Source organism: Mugil cephalus, chromosome 10, assembly GCF_022458985.1.
Source record: "Mugil cephalus isolate CIBA_MC_2020 chromosome 10, CIBA_Mcephalus_1.1, whole genome shotgun sequence".
Classification (NCBI taxonomy): domain Eukaryota; kingdom Metazoa; phylum Chordata; class Actinopteri; order Mugiliformes; family Mugilidae; genus Mugil; species Mugil cephalus.
The window spans coordinates 2,550,504-2,563,362 of record NC_061779.1 but is presented as its reverse complement, the minus strand read 5'-3'; the positions used below and the strand labels follow the sequence as shown (position 1 = coordinate 2,563,362).

Genomic DNA, 12,859 nt, shown 5'->3' with positions numbered 1-12,859 from the left:
CTTTAGAGTTGCACGGATTTATGACGAATGTCTCCACAAATTGCCCCCTTCTCACTTACACATGTTGTTCTAGTGCTATGGCATGTCTCATAAATGAAGTATGGCTCCCTCCTCCTCCTCCTCCTTCAAGCTTAAGCAGAAAGCGCCTCGGTTAGTGGCCGGGTCTGAAAGTCAGACCGTCCACTTCAACATTAATGACAGTAAAAGGGCTCTCGGTGAAGGTGGCTTCAGGGGCCACACGCACGCCACTCATCTTTGGAAAAAGCACCAGGGCAGTGCAGGGGTGCGAGGGAGGCAGATTCCCACCTGCTGCTGTTTTCTGTCTTTCTCATTACACAGGCTCGATTAGATTTCTCCACTGCACCGTGGCTGTGGATGAGCGTAACGGGACTGACAAGGGTGACCACAAAAAAATAAAAGAAACTGATGCAAAGCGTCAGATCTGATCCTCCTCCTCCTCCTATTACTACAGATTTAACTGGGGCCGATGGTGTAACTCCCGCAGCTGTCTGTGTAAGGTGATACTCCACGATTATGATGTCCTTGAGGAGCGTACGCCGCGTCCACACAGCCGAGTGACACGCATGGGGATCATTTCATTGTCTTTGATTTCAGCCGTGGGGTTTTCCCAGCAACGGACCAGATATAGCTTTCTGATGATGCGCCCTGAGTCACGTGGAGGCCTGAATGCTCACCTTTTTTTTTTTTTTTTTTTTAATTTGGCTAGACATGCAAACAGAAACACTATCCCTGCAACAATTCCTGGTTCTTCCACAGATGTAGGCACCTCCCGAGAATTTATTGCGAAGCTAACCGTGTTGCGTCACGTCACACAGGTGTCCGTGTTGTCCCAGCAACAGTCTCTGCCCACATGTTTGTACCGTGGGTTGGTGTAATGAAAGGTTCCCTCGGTTCCCCCATGCAAACCAGGCCTTTGTTAGGTTTTGAGATTTTTGCTGTTGCTGCGGTACTTTCTGAAATCACTGACGCGCCAAACCGCATGCGGACTTTATTTTTCTCCCCCCTGTATTACCAATTTCCTCATTTTTTAGGATTCCTCTAATAGTCTGCCACTGTGACTGGCCGTCTGGAGAGGAGGCAGGCTGTTATGCTGTTATGCTGTGTGCCGGTCTGTGCGTCTAATTGACTGTCTACCATTTAGCAGGCATCAGAGCAGGTCAACTCACTTAACCTCTTATGAATAACACGTCCCCTCCCGCACTAAAGGTTTCTAAGTGAGATGTAGCCATTACTGAAAATGGGGCTCCGTGATGTGTGTAAATATTCATACCCGCCTGGCACTTTTGGATTTATTTATTTATTCATTTTTCCACACAAGAGTTTTCCCTGATTGGTAGAAATAATGTCATTTCACCTTTTGGCTTTCAGCTCCAGAGTCAAATTCTCCTCCTTGTTAAGTGCAAGAACACACGTCATCCAGGTTCCTGCTCGTTCTTTCTCCACCACGTCTAACAATATTGCGTCCAGGTATTTTAATTGAGTCTGAAACGTGTCATAAGACTCTCGGTTTATCAGCCCTCTTCTCAAAGTGCTTTTGAGTTTACCTACCTCTTGACATCTCTCGCGGTGTAAATGAGCCGACCCATTAGCTACTAACCCCCCGATTGAGGCATGCGAAGCGGAATGATTAACATTTGTTTACAGACGCTGCTGAATGGGCCGACCGATGCGTCATTACTCATATATCGTTTTGCGGTCATTATTCACGCCGGGGTCCTCCGGCGGCGGGCGGGGACATCAATCACGCCGGTGTCGTCCAGCCGCTTCGTTTCAGAATCGCCATCGTTCAGATCACCAGTCCGGGGCCGCAGCTTCGTCATTTTCTGCCACTAAATTATTCAGCACAGGACGGGACTGTCTCATGGTGATGGGCACTTTTTATTCTCTCTCTCTCTCTTTTTTTGATGATGATGATTTTTGTAGTAAAAAAGTGGAGTAGGAGACGGGAGAGAAGCGTCCAATCCCGGAGAGAGAGACGCCACATATGAACATGAACAGCTGAAGTGAGGAATATAAAACTTGTCTGTTTGAGCACCGAGAACAGATTTTCCCTTTTCCCCGAAAATAAACTCTGGGGGAATCTAAGCTTGTAAGAAGAATCATCTGGCCTGGGAGACTTTTTTTTATTATTATTCCTCCCGTCACATTATTGAATGCATGAACAGAACATGCTTTGTCTGTCTCATTATGAATAAGCCAGTCAAAGAAATATGATTACATTGGGGAGGGGAGGGGAAACTACAAACGGAACTTTTCTCAACACGTCAATGTTACTCAGGTTATTTATTTACTAAAAGCCAAAGAAGCTGTTGCACCTTTTGATGACGGGAGAAGCCAAAAAGGTGTAATTGAATAGTTTTCCGATTGGCACGCTGGCCGGAGCGGCCTTATTTAATCAGAATTTCAATGAGGAAGTGTGTTGGCAGGCAGCGCTGCGGTGCATATTAGATGAGTGCAACATTTATGTGGCCACCCGGTCGTACAGCAGCCCCCCTGTTTCCCAGCATCAACAGGTCCACTGAGGAGGAGGGGGAGGAGGAGGAGGAGGAGGCTGGCTGCTGCAGACAGGCCTCTATTGATTAACACACGTGAAGGCACACATACATGCATGCACTCAACCAACTCCTACACAAACACGGTAATGCGTTTGCATGCATTTGCAAAATACATAATAGACGCATAGCATTTCCTATTATCATCATTATCATCATAAGGATAAGGAGGGAGTCTTGGAGGTGGGGGGTCCTGGCAGATTGGCTGCTCAGTTGCCCATGGAGACAACATATGGGAGAGGAGTGGTTCCAAGCATACCTGTGGATGCTTTTTCTTTTTTTTTTTTTTTTTAAGTTGTATTAATGTCTCCCGGGAGAAAGGTAGAAACGGAGCCATGCGCACATTCACTCCAGGGTATAGTTGCGGCTTGGCACGAAGTTGGATTTGGCTCGTTGTCGTATCTCGGCAGCAACACCCTCAGGCTGGCTCGCTGTCATGGTAACCATGCCCTCCGATGTCACTTTCTCTAATTTTAGCTCGTGCGGTTCTCACGGTTGGTCGGCTTCACCGTGGCCGGAACCAATCTCCCGGCAAAACGGTAACAGACACCACCTCTCTGCATCTGCTCCAACACATGCGCGGCACGTTTTCACCTCATCATTTATTGAATATTGTCAATTGCCCCTTTTTAAAGATGAGTGAATAATGCAGCTGCCCGTAGCCCACGTTTGATTGCGGTTAATGGAAGAAGGAAACTAACAAATAGTCATAAATACTCTATAGGGTACTCGGTAAAAAGCAATTCCCGTGTCAGTCGTGTTTTTATATCTTAAGGGTGTTTCTGACACCAGTTAAATTTAGCAAAGCCCAGGTGAGTCTGTCTGCAAGCCTGCATTGACAAAGTGGTTTGGGCGTGTTAAAGCTCAGGCGCGTATGGACCCAGCTGGGCAGTGTGGCTTTTAAAGATTGCTTCCACTTAGCCGTCCTCTGTCTCCGTGTCTCCGCGTCTCCGCGCAAGGGCTCGGCTAATCAGAGGAAAATTGAAAAGACGAGAAAAAAATAAAAATAATAATAAAAAAATGAAAAACCCTGCACTTTTCATCGGGAGAAATTCTGAATTTAGCGAGTTATGAAATTGCTGCACTAATTCCGTGATTTATATTCCTCGCAGCCAGTAGCGTTTGACTGGCGTGGAGAAACATTCCCGAGCACATAATTCTATTTGCGGGTGGAAGTTATTGCTGCGGAGACCTGGATGTTTGTTGCGAGCGTAAAATTGAAAACCAGATCCTGTGATCTTTATTGAAAAATAATCGAATGCAGCCGTATCTATATTATAAAATGAGGCCGTGGGTGTGATAAATTCGCGCGCGCACGTGGCAGGCGGTTCATCGCCAGCTTTTTGTCTTGGGAGTTGGGTTCAGACTCGACCATGAATCTGCTCCACAGCTTATCTGACCAACCCAGTAAATCTCCTTCTCTGGGCGATTCAACAGGGAGGATGAACCGAGTACCCATAACAACTCGCACTCCTCAGCTGCTTAGCAGCAAGTGCCTGGTGGAGGTGGAGGCAACAGAGGGATTACAGGGGGACGGGAGAGAACGCCTCGAGCTCTTTTAATGCATTTATGCATTTGCTTACATGTCTTTGCGCACGCTGTGTCACATTTCTTCCTCCCTCTGCTAAAACAATAGCACGGTGCGGCAGGACAGAATTTAAAACAGCTCTGAATTATTTCGCGCTCAGCGTACGTTGCGTTCGCGTTACCGGCGGTGAAATTCAAGAGCTGCAGCGGGAGATTAACAGATTTGGTGAGAGTGAGAAAGGCTGGGCTGGGAGGTCAGTTAAAAAGCGCTGGAATAACACGAGTCCGCAGCGGGTTGACCTCGGGGTTAATGAAATTTGTGTTGGCCCGACTAACGAGCCGCCATCACGGTACCAGCCGTGCCCCATGCAGATGAGAGGCTGCTTCCCTGCAGGTGATGTGCCCGAGTAAATGAGTGAAACAGAGAGATTCTGTGTAGAGGAGCGGGAATGTGTACATGTGTGATGTAGTTTTTTTTTTCTTTGCCTGCGAGCGCGCACCTCCCCGTCTGCACTTTAGGCCCAGTGTTTATCCGAGCAGAAGAGGAAGCGGCTGAATGATGCCACTGTCTTCCCGCTGGCACCCTCGCCGTGAATGGAAGGGGGCGCGCGTTCGGGGAGGAGCGACGGTGCAGAAGAAGGACACCCTTCTCACGCAACAGGTGGGACGAGGAGAGGATGTGGCCCCGGGGGCTCGCGCTAACCACCCCCCGCTCGGTTCACCGTATACGGAAGTAGTGTGTGCGCATCGGATGGAGCCAACTGCTGAAATTCATTCAGCTGTAGCCGGGTTTATGCTGCAGGGGAGTCCAATAATGAAGCAATCACAATGCTAAACAATGCCATTAAGATTTAATTAAGACCAATTTCCTCAGTAGAGTCTCATAAAAACCCACACAATTTGGACAATTTTACTGGGACGCTGCTGGGAGATGCAGGAGGAAGGAGGTGTGAATCAAGATGGTGGAATGTGGGAATGGAGAAAAGAGCCAGAGAGACAGATGTCAGGTGGGAGTATCGACTGTAGACGATCCCTGCCATGATGGGATTTGTCAGCTTCCCCTGCGCCCGGGCTCGGTTCCGCTTTTTACTCCTTACCTCTACAGGAGGATTTTCTTTCATAGGGTTTCTATGCGGTGTAAGGCTGTATCAGCTCTGGTGTTGCCTTACTGTAAGCGATCCAGACCTTGCAGGATTTCAATCAATCATCAAAGAGTGTGTGTGTGTCTGTGCGCTCCCTGCTGCTCAGAATGAGCTTTCTGTAGTGGTGGTTAATGGAAAAGGTCACCTCTCCCCGAGGCTGCGCTGCCTTGCAACAAAGGCAGCGAAAGGATCAGAGGAGAGGGACAGATAAACCTTCCTACGGAATAGGATGAATTTTTGGAGACAGAGGTGCTGGATGCATTGTAATCAGCTTTCTGGAAATCCCTTTTTTTTTTTTTTTTTGTTGCAGCTCTGCTGAAAAGTCATGAAGTTTCTCCATAACAAGGAGCAAATTGACCAAAATGTGCCCGTCCCTGTGTGCATCTCTCTCTGTAGTTTTTGCTCGTAATTCCCCATCGCGGCCTGTTTTCCTTTTGAAATCACCAGCGCATTCTCACTATTCATCGCACACTTATGAATATTTAAACATTTGAGGCTCCAGATCTGGAGGTGGGATAGGAATTCATCTCAAAACTGGAGCTTGAGGTTTCCCTCAACATGTCTCGCAGCTATTTAGATGAAACTATATGTCACACTTTATATCTGTCTATACGAGGATAAAGGATAAAAAGTGTGTGATGGTGTGATGGGATGGTCTTTTTTGCATTTTGTTCAGCAGAGCTGGATGATATATATTCCCTCTCTCAACTTATTTTCTTTTATCTTACATTCTGCCGACTCTTGTTCCATTTCACCTATCACCCGAGTTCTCTTTGACGTTTGGCTGCCTTGGTTTTGATCTCATCTTTCTGCATGAGGCGTAGGACTATCTATCAGAGGAAGCAGGGGGAGAGAGCAGGAGGAAGAGCGACGACGAGGGCCGCACTTTTGTCACCGTGTTGTTTTGTGTCTCAAAGGGCCGCTCGCCAGCTTGATTACCATGCGAGCCGCTTTGTGAAGGAGCGCGGCGTCGCTCTCCAAGTGCCGTCAAACACTGTTCCCTTTTATCTGCTGTGGCCACTCATGAGGAAAGGTATTCAAGGGGGAAAAGGAGCGTTTCCAATTTGCTCTGGAGCTCTGTTTGTGTGTTTGTGTAACTCTGCGTTCTGGCTTAGGGTCGAGTCCTGGCAGTGTGCGGTGAATTCTAGCACCTCTGCACTAATTTAGCTCCATAACTCACTGTCGCCAAACGGCCCGTTTTTACCAAACACGAATTCTTTTCATTCCGCTTTGTCAGATGACGAGAGGTGCAAATCACTGCTGACGATGTTTCGGTCACACTGAAGTGGTCTCGGACTTTTTGATTCTCAGTCCTACATTTAACCCTCTAGAGTCCAGAGCGTAATTGGCCGTTTTTTTGACTACTTTTGGCTTTAAACTGTTCACATTACCCTTGTTGGATTTCATTCTTTTCAGCACAACCTCACATGTGTCATTTTACAGTTACTTTTCCATTTTGACAAACTGTATGAACACATTGGACCTAAAATCACACCAAAACCATAAAATGTGAGTAAGTTCGATTTTTTCACTGTGAAAACCACAAAAATGTTTAATGAAGTATTTTTATAACTTAGAGCGCAATTCTTAAATGTAAATTTCAAAATGTTATGCAGAAATTTGGCAAACAATTAAGCTATGTATTAACATATAAACATTAACATAAAAATGCAGGAAATGCATCATTGTACAACTATCAAGTGTAACGATCAGTAATAATTTCTAAAAGTCGCGGATCTCTGGCTTGTGTCTCTTTTGCTGCAGTCACTCCCACAACTTTTCCCTCTCCCTTAGCAACCACACATCATCATTTCCTGACTGATTAGTCCCCACTTTCTAGTTTTGCTTATCACTGTTTCTCCTGTGCACCAGATGTGCATCAACACGACAAATAAGTCTAGTTTTACTTGGCCTATCAACACTGGTTTATAGGTTGAAGTTAGTACTTTCTACAAAAGTTGAAATGAAGATTCAGTGATGCTGCATCTTGCTGCTACGTCGCCTTAAACTGGCCATGTGATTTGGACGCACCGGTGCATCCGTGGACTCCAGAGGGTTAAGAACCCATAACCCACTGACAACAAGCGACTCATAAAAATAAATACAGATAAGAGCATTTAAGTATAATTCAGAAACTGATCAAACCAGGATGTTTTAAAACTACCGCCTATTTAAAATGGCAGTCCAAAGAAAACAAATGAGCTAGAGAATGCAAAATCCTTTTCTGGGATGCTTTATCCGCCAGCTGCTCATTTTGTTTATTCGCTGCAGAACTTTCTCTGGGACAGCTTTCCTTATAACCTCCTTTATGCCTGCAAGTGTTTTGTGACAGTGACAGCTGAGCTTTTATAAATAAAATCAAATAAAACAAAAGGGTTTAAAAGTCAGTGAAGGTTCTCGGTCATCCAGGTCATGGTATATCCAAACAGTGGTGATGATCGATACCACTGATTTCCTTCATGATCTGATACTGAATAAAATTCAGGCTTTCAGTAGCTTCATAAAGAATACAAGACATCAGTCATTTATGTATTTATTTTAAACTCTGTAGTATATTGAGGTATTGGCCTCATTTACTGTATAGCCGACCTGATGCGACAACAGAAAAAACTCTCCTCTTCTTTCCTCCTCATCATAAATGCCTCGTATTCTGTGTTGTGGTTTAACCTGAGGTGTTTCACAAGGTTTGATGTGATGCTACAACTCAATAGTTTAGTTGTTTTCCACTGTGTTCCTGTTCATGTTATACATTAATCCAAACGATTGAACTATCAAAAGTATCGATATTTTGATTTGAGAATCATAAAGAGTATAAAGGTCTGGTATCAGTGGTATCGATATTTCAGCATCGATCTGCTCATCACTACCAAACAGAGAAGTGGACGTGTAGTGTTTTGAAAAGACGTGTCGCCACTCGTCCGAGCAGCTTGTTCATTTCTGAGGGACTAGTTGGACGTTTAGGGCAGCAGAGAAGTCTTTACCCGCGCTGAACTATCACATATCGCAAAACCTTTTCCATCTAAAGGATGTTTTGTGCTCCGTGAGAAGCAAGAAGTTTGTTCTCGAACCTCAGTCTGCGAGAACAAAATAAAGTTCTCTCAGCTTTTTTCTCGTGTGGTGTCCGGCAGCTACTCTGTGATTGGTCAGAAAATGGAAGTGGGCGTGGTCACTCTGTTAGCTCCCAGATGCTAATATTCGCAGTGTGGCTGCAAATCTCTCCTGGGTAGAGATCACGCTGCGATCCAACGGACACGGTCGTCAAAATGTCTGACCCACATCCGAAAAATAATAAGAAAAGAGCCTCTTATCACCTTTTGTCTGAAGTTTCTTCTGAAATATAAATTACTTGGGCTAACAAACGTTTTTTTCTTGTTCTCACAGCCCTAGGAAGCAGGACCCATTTGTTGCTTTTTGCAGCGTATGAAACAAGTTTAACACAATGATGGCTTAAAAAGCCACGCTGTCCCCTCAGTATCTGTTTGGAGGATCAACACTGGAAACCTGATTTTAGCTCAATCTTTCTCCCTCTACTTGGTCCACAGACGACATTACGCCAAACACGGCTGAAAGCAGAGGTGAAGGCACAAACCAGAACCAACGGATATGAAATAGGAACATGTAAAATGTAACCAGCAAAGATAAATAAATGCACCAGCACCACTATGCAAATGATTTATTCAAAGCACAGCGGATTAATAAATCATGCGGAAATTATGAGTTTGTTCACAGCATGCCAGATTTACATCTCCACTGCATGCTCGCTTCATTTACATGTCGACACACTAAAGACGTTCTTAAAAAACCCGTCTGACAGAGAGACCGTCTAATGTCACCATGCTTTATTCTCTCCTGTCGGCATCGACCTGATGCGTGAGTTTCTGAAGGAAGGAACTTCCTTCATCATTTGCATTTGTTTTTAGATGTGGGACATATTCCAACATTTCATCCGGTTGTGTTTGGACATGGTTATCCACCTTCCTCAGCAGAGCCCAGTGGTTCAACTCTATTTCCTCCGTGTCGAATATGCTGCTGCTGCTGCTGCTACTACCTGCTGGTGAAAATGAACTGTTTTAACATTGCTGGAGAGGATGGAACAACTGGCAATGAGCCGAAGGCTATAATGCGTTGGTCTAGCACTTTTTCTGACCATGTGATTGTGCTCCAGAGAACAGACAACAGAGAGAAAACAGCCCAGGACCTTGTATATATTCACTGCCAGGGGAAATGATTGTGCTGCTCTTGGCTGGAAATCTGGTTTAGAGTTCTTTTTCGTACAAGATCATCTAGGTATATGTGCACGCACCGATCAGGCATAACATTATAACCACGTGTCTGATATTGTGTAGGGCTCCAAAACAGCTCTGACTCATCAGATAATGGACACAGGATGTTGTTAGTGGGGCCTTTTAGTCCTATGGGCTGAGGAGCTGTTGGCTGCATCCTCCTGCCATCAAGGAGTGTCATTGCTATGGGGTGGGGGTGTCTGGTCTGGTCTAGGTGGGTGGTACGTGTCTAAGTAGCATCCGGCAGTTGTTATTCACTTCTCCTGTCAGTGGTTTTAATTTTGTGGCTGATCAGTGTCTGCATATGCAGAGAAGTGAAAACAACATTATTTTCTAATCAAGAAGCCCAGCTTGGATGTGTTCTTGTTTGTGGGATGACTTGGCACGCTGCTTGTGCTGAGCCAAAGTTCAGGTTTCATTGTGTTGTGCATGAAAAAATAATTATGCAGTCTGAGCTTGGAAAAGAAAAGAAATTTTTAATTGAATTCCTCAGTCAGCTGGTGGAGTAGCCGTTTACAAGCATGCCCATCCAGACTCGCACGTCTTCGAAGAAATTTAAGAAAAGTATTCAGTCAGTCAGAAGAAACCATTATGAATCTACAGCAGAGGACGTTTAGTTTATTTAAGATCCTATCAGGACTTGGGTAGACCAGCACTCAATATTAAAAGAATCACAGAAAGACTTTGTCTTGTGTATTCACCCTAAACCAAGTTCTGCAGGATTGTCGATGTACTCTAGGATCTTCATAGGTTTAGAGGGGGTCATGATTGTCATTGCAAAACATTTCCAAATATGCCGTCCTTGCCAACAGCAAAGTCTGGCATAGGAACGTAAAAACGACAAAATGGTGAAAATAAATCATCGCTGGGTTTTTATTTTTCAATCTAACCGATGTTTCCTGGCTGAGTTGAGCCTTCTTGATGGCGTCTGTGAATGATGGATTATAGAGATACTACATACATGCATACATCGTCTCAACGCTCACAAGTGCCTACGCGTTATAGACCTTATTGAATGCCAGGGTTAGATCCACCCATAGACTTAAAGGTCCCATATTATGCAAAAGGTTTTATAAAAGTTTTCTAACAGTAGCCTAGTATGTGTCCCCGTAGCCTGTTCTGTCACTTGGCCAATATTTGGTGCCGATACTGCTTTTTCTCTCTCCATTTACATAATAGAAATGATAGCAAAAGTAACAAGTTTAAATTTTATCAAAAACATAAACATTTATTGAACTCGGAGACTATTTAAGACTCTTATGGATACACACACTCTACCAGTGGGGGAGGAGCAATGTATGGGCTGCACGGGTCTGCAGCAGCTCCAGCAGCGCAGGGCTGCCTGTGGATGCGCCTGTCTGTAAATCTTGCCGGGGAAAAATATATATATGTGTCGGCAAATGCACCTACGTATCTACCGATACCAGTAAAAATGCAAATATTGACTGGATATTATATGGGAATTATATATCATAGTCATAAATCTACTGTAAACATTAGCACATGGTAACAGAAAGCTGCATCCTCTCCCCAAGAGGGGCGTGGAGTGGGCGTGGCCAGATACAGCTCATTAGCATTTAAAGGTACAGACACGGAAGCAGCCTGTTCTCAGTAGAACTCACTAGAGCCACTTTTTGACTGGCTGAAATTCACAACCAAAGCTGAATTCGGGGTAATACACTTTGAAAAAACAATGATGCTCGACCTCTGACACCTGTATGAAATTGTTGAAAAAATGTATAATGTCGGACCTTTAAACTTTGGTATATTCTTATTAATGAGGCAAGTCATGTCTACAACTTTCAGAAAAGTATTATAAGTCACTGTCTTTGTACCCTGTAATTATTCCTACTCTCTGTGCCAGGAGTTTGTACTGAAGTGGATTTAAGTACGCTGCACCCTCTGCTTGTAATCAGTTGCAAAGTTTCCTGAATCCGAGGTTAGAGTAATTCTAAATGAGTCGGAGGCACGCACATCCGCCTGCAGTTGTTTTTATAGATTCATTTTTTATCCTCGATATAAGCTGCGAAACAACACTTGATAAATATTTTAGTGATTTTGTTAAAAACTGGCACGTCTGTAAGCCTCTGGAAGCACTGGTAAAATAAAGGTCATAAAAAGATTTAAAGAACAGTAAAGATAGCTCAATAAAAAAAAAATCTGTAGTAAAATAAAAAAGAGCAATAAATGACCACGTAGAATAACGGCATTTAAATTCTGACACTGCGAAGGTAATGATTGATGGTAAGACACTTTTTTTGTGTCAACTCATGTAAGAATGTTATAGTTTTATGTTCGTGCTGCACATGCAGATGCGAAAGATCACAGTTTTATATACTAATGTCCTTTTAACGAGCTAACTTCATATGAACCCCGAAGAAAACTGCATTTCAGACGAACTTCTTGAGTTCCCCCTGATATTATATCTTTGTGCTCTTGGCAGCAAAACATGACCAACTGCTTTTGTCTTCCTGCGACGGCATTCAGCATTAGCTGTCGCTTCTCTTTTGAAATAAATCACACTGCAGCTGTCTCCACGACTGCTAGCTCTGCTGTTTCCAGTAAGACTGAATCAGGCCTAATGACTGGGACGACTCAGTGTGTCCATGTAACTCTCTTAGTTTTCAGGATTTAAAGTGCCAAAGAGTTAGCCATCGCATCAGCTGTCAATTCTCCCTGCCAAGCAACATGTTCGTAGTTGTAGCAGCTTGTCAAAAACGCACAAAAGCCTTTATCAGAAATGTTTCTTTGTTAAAAGTGCTACAGAGTACGTTCTGTGGGCACAGATGGCGCCGGCGCCTCGTGCACAGCGAGGCTACGCGGTAGTGAAATCATCTTTTTGCAGCTGATTTCCTGGTGATTCGTATCAGGCTTGACATTTTTCTGTTTCGCGGTCCGTGGAGCTTTTTGTGTAAGTGTTTTGTTTTGTGTTTTTGCACAGAGAATGCTTTGTCTTCTCTTTATTATGTCACTGATTTTTCTCGGCTTCTGTTTTCTTCCGCCGACACATTTATGTTAGTCGGAACGCGTACTCGGGTATAGGACGTGGACGAGCGTAATTTGTGTTACTTTAAGCCCGTTCCGGCGCTCTGAATAACGCTAATAAAAGAAAATTCCTCCTTTCCGTTAAGCCTGAGGTTTGCCCATAGAAATGGAGTTGTAACAGGCTGAAGTGGATTCTGCGTGTTGCCCTCATCAGGTTGAGACGCGCTCATTCAGTGCGCAGGTGAAGGCCTCGCTCAGCTCTGTGAAGTTAATGGAACTTAAAATTGCAGTTAGTTTTCTTGTCACTGCCAGAGCTACATTTTCTTTTTCTGGACAAACAGCACAGAGT

The 12,859-nt window shown here is 44.4% G+C and overlaps 1 protein-coding gene across 1 annotated transcript in view; it reads left to right on the top strand.

Moving 5' to 3' along the window:
* The window catches only part of b4galnt4a (beta-1,4-N-acetyl-galactosaminyl transferase 4a), a 168,598-nt gene that overhangs the window by 2,898 nt on the left and 152,841 nt on the right, over positions 1–12,859 (top strand). The window lies entirely within an intron of this gene.